This window comes from Anthonomus grandis, chromosome 3, assembly GCF_022605725.1.
Source record: "Anthonomus grandis grandis chromosome 3, icAntGran1.3, whole genome shotgun sequence".
NCBI classification, from domain to species: Eukaryota; Metazoa; Arthropoda; class Insecta; order Coleoptera; family Curculionidae; genus Anthonomus; species Anthonomus grandis.
The window spans coordinates 45,997,485-46,001,726 of NC_065548.1; the positions used below are offsets into that span (position 1 = coordinate 45,997,485).

At 33.4% G+C, this 4,242-nt stretch overlaps 1 long non-coding RNA gene across 2 annotated transcripts; it reads right to left on the reverse strand.

Annotated features, from left to right (window-relative positions):
• Positions 1-780: 780 nt before the first annotated feature.
• Positions 781-4,042, reverse strand: LOC126734130 (uncharacterized). 2 transcript variants are annotated; one of them, XR_007659984.1, is made up of 4 exons: positions 3,865-4,042; positions 3,325-3,468; positions 2,828-3,273; positions 781-1,979 (listed from the first exon to the last, which is right to left on the reverse strand). It is a non-coding gene; the product is annotated as an uncharacterized LOC126734130 (long non-coding RNA). The 2 variants fall into 2 exon arrangements; XR_007659983.1 differs by having other exon boundaries at positions 2,974-3,273; positions 3,865-4,029.
• Between the last annotated feature and the right edge of the window lie 200 nt (positions 4,043-4,242).

The following is a 4,242-nucleotide window of genomic DNA, read 5'->3' on the forward strand; positions in this document are numbered from 1 at the left end:
TGAGGGTTTTTAATTAGCAAGGGTTTATATAGTAAAAATAAACAACTCTAAGTATATATTATTCTATGATAAACAACACAGACAGACCATTCACAATAATTCGGTTTTGAGAAACAGTGTATCAAATTCGTTTCAATAAGGATGCTAATACATAAAAAAAAACAGCAAAATGGTTACTTGATAGTTCCTGTCCAGGCTGCATTTAGGCAAAACGTACAACGGATTAGCAACGGGCGTTTTGTACCGAAGCTGCATGTTTCTACTTAATTAAAAGTGTTTGAGAAATTAATCCAAATTCGAAAAAAAAATTATCTACAATCAGAATGGCAGTTTGTTTTTAGTTTAGGACTAAAGATGCATAATTTTGAGCTCATCCAAGTTGCATCATGAAAATTCCAATTTTCAATTACTATTTTTTTACAGGAGTTAAAATAATAATACATAGTAGGTAGATACAATGCCTACTATATATACAGGATTAAATGCGATTTTGCGTTGGGTAAATTTTTTCTTACATTTTCAGCCAAATTTCTTCTTCGTTTTGGTTTCACTTTTTCGCCCTTCGCTGATCTACCAATAGGAAGACGTTTGCTACCCCTAGTTACGCCAGGTCTTCTTCTAGCGACTGAGGTTGGTTGTACCCGAATTGCAGCACCACCTCGATGCCTTAAGGCAAACGTGCTTCCGCAAGTACTCAGAAAAGTATCCCAATTACTTTTGGTTTTTACACGGTCCAGTGTTCGCGAGCAAATGCTTATAAGTGATTTTTGACGCTAAAATCTTCAAAATTAGAAGAGCATGGTCGAAAGGAATCTTTATCGCTGCTCGTTGTTTCAACAAGAGGAGCGTAAAACTCCTTTGACTTAGCTTTTTGTCCCAAGGCCAATACAGCCATTGCAAATCTTTTTTCCGTTGTACATGAAACGACATTGAAATAATGAAAAAAACGGCAGTTTGGTGCTTACACAAGTTTCCCAGCCTTCCAACCTCGCATGTGCAATGACCCATTTGCATGTCGACTTCGTAAACTAGTTTATTACTGCTACTGCTTGGTACATTGAATGAGAATTTTTCAACAAGAACTATGTCTTTTTTTGTCAAATAAGATGCTTATTTCATTTCTTTTTTGAAAATGGCCCTACTCCCATTTATTCGTCCGTGAGCAAAATTCAATAAACGTCGAAAATAGTATTGTTCCAGCACAGTACATGTAAAACCAGCTAAGGCCACGATATTGTAGGCCTTGCATCGATTTAACACAATATTTTTGTACAGCCTGACAGATATTTCAGAAAAATTATTTGTTTAGTGACTATGCGTACTTGCATTTCTGTATGCAAGTACGCACCAATAAAGTCGGCGTTTCCAGTAATTCTTCACGTACATAATCCAAGCGGGATATTTTACAGCAGTGTTATTGCTCAATTTAGATTCGAAGCTACTTTCTGCCATGTCAGCGTTAGAAGACCTCAGTATATTTTTGAAACTATCGTACAATGCTGGTCGGTCGTTTTTTCAATATTATGCTTCTTCTCGCAAAGCCATCTCCATATTGACTGCCACACGTGAAAAGAGCATAGCAAAAGTTTCGACTCTGGAAATACTTGACTTAATGCTTGCCTCTCCGCTTTACTATCGTCCGTCATAATATATCTTAAACAAGAATCTCCAAAAGCTTCGTTCCCAAGAATCAATTTTATTCCATTTAAACCAAATACGTAATCAGATATGGTTTGGTTTTTGATAATAAAAATTCCTTGAGGTACAGCCCTAGCTACAGTTACCGTCAAAATGAACGTTATTACATGATTTTCTGCATCACCAGAGGATGTACTGTCAATAAATATGATGTCTTTTGTAGCTGGTAGTTTGTGGCTTCTTTGCATTATGGATGTTATAATTACAACTGTAAATGGATCGTCTGTAGTTTGCAATAATATTCCAAGCTTCTCATATTCCGCGGCTTTTTCCTTAAGCTTCTGCAAATTGAAATTGCCAACGTTATACTGGGTGTTTTGACTTGGATAATGTCGATATATAGTGAGCGGCTAAAATTTGGAAAAAAATCATTTAAAAATCAGGTATTGACTTAAAAAAAAATACGTCTCTGTTTTTTTTTTGCACTAAAAAGAAAATATACAGGGTGTGTCAAAAAGTAGTCTTGACATCAAATTTATTTTTTTTAATGGAACACCATGTTTGTATATCTTTTCTAAATCTATGATGGATTCTCGACATATTTTGATTAAGGAACCATGGGTCTACTTTCAACTGTTTTCCAGTTATTAACGTTCGAAAAAGTAACGTTTCTAGAGAATTGGAATGCCTATAAAATCGAAACGGTTTGATTCCGTGATACAGGGTAAAACAAAAAAACAAAATTTTCTAATATTTAGTATTTTTTTATTATTTTGTAAGTGATATCATCACATATTTCATTAAAAACTAAGACAAGAATGTGAAAGTCATTTCACTCTAAGTCACATCGTTTCGATTTTACAGGCGATCAAAATGTCCGAAACGTCAATTTTCGAACGTCAATAACTTAAAAACAGTTGAAAGTTGACCCATAGTACTTATATCAAAATATATCGAGAATCCACCGTAGATTTAGAAAAAACAAAGATATGCATAGTGTTCCATTAAAAAAATTTAATTTGATATCAAAACTACTTTTTGACACACCCTGTATATTTTCTTTTTAGTGCAAAAGATGCGAAACCATAAATCCTTAGGAGCGTGTTCAAGAATTTTTTTCAAAAATAAATACCTGATTTTTAAATGAACTTGTTCCATATTTTAGCCGCTCACTGTCTATAGTTATTACCAATTTTTTATGGGTGTGGAAAATCGCCCTTTTGAAAGCATAAACCATAGAAGGTACAGTTGGTTAAATTATGGCAAAGTTGCACAGTCGTGAGACTCGATACTGGATCACTCTGTATATTGGAAGGATTTCATTAATTCATTTACCTCTAAGGATCCAACTTCAGTTCGTATCCCATAATTTATTTTTCTCCATTCTGTATACCAATACTTTACTGATCTATATTTTGGATTCACTCATGCATTGGCGATATTTGTTTCATCCATCTCAAGCTCCAATTTGTGAGAATGAAAGTGAATAGCTTCTGTTATGCCCATGCCATTGCCAAAATATGTTTCAAATGCATTTCTTACTCCTTCCGATGCAGGTAAATAACTGAGCGCAACTGCATTGTTTAAAGCATGAGCGTGTTTATTTTTAATTGTTATTAGAGCCGGCAAATTGTTCTAGAATAGATCACTTATTAAACTTGATAATTTTAAAAAGAAACTCAATACCTTTATTTGTTCATTTTTGTACGTACTCCACTTTGTTTGAGCTTTTACAACAATAACAATTGCTGCTTGGCAGTCGAATTTTTTGATATCTTTCTTGTGGATTGTGATTTTTCAAATGATGCCTGATGACAGACATATTCCATTCTGAAATTACAGAAATTTAAAAACTGGATTTTAAAAATTAAATTGATAAATAAATTGACAATGGAAATTAATTAAGAAATTGATAAAGTTTTTGTAATGAAGAGTATAATTTCATTAGTGGTGATTAACATCATAGACATATAATTTCCTGACTTGAAAACCGCATAAGGGCAATTTTTTTATTTATCTTACGACGAATCTCAAAGTTTTTTTTTACTCATTATCTTTCTTTTTAATTCTGTATGTCAGTGGCTAAAGAGTGAAATAAACATGGTAGTTATAATATTATGAAATTTTCTGTGAAAAAATTATTTTATTAAATATTAAATTAATAAAATCAAGTGGACTCTTTTAGTTTATAATTTTAGTGGGTATTTAGTTGCAGTTAACACTCACCTGCAAACAATCTTTTTTGAAGCTAATTTAGAGGTACGCAGCACCCATGCTGTCTCATTTGCGGAGAACTCTGTAATCCACTGTTTGCATTGCTCCTTTGAGGTTATGTCTGCCCAAAATAGATGCGTTTCATCAAGATTACATTTACTAATAAGCTTCTGTTTAAAACTACTAGTCGATCAAAGTGTCTTGGCCTCTGAGATTTGGATGCGCGGTGACAAAACCGACGGGAGCTCATTTAAAGTGGTGCTATCGTAGTGTTCACATTGTTTACTCCGCAATACCTATACTCACTCGGCAGTAAATCTTTATTAATATTTTGTGAGGTGATATTAAAACTTTTATAGTTCAAAATGCCCTTTCAAACTTGTTTAAAAA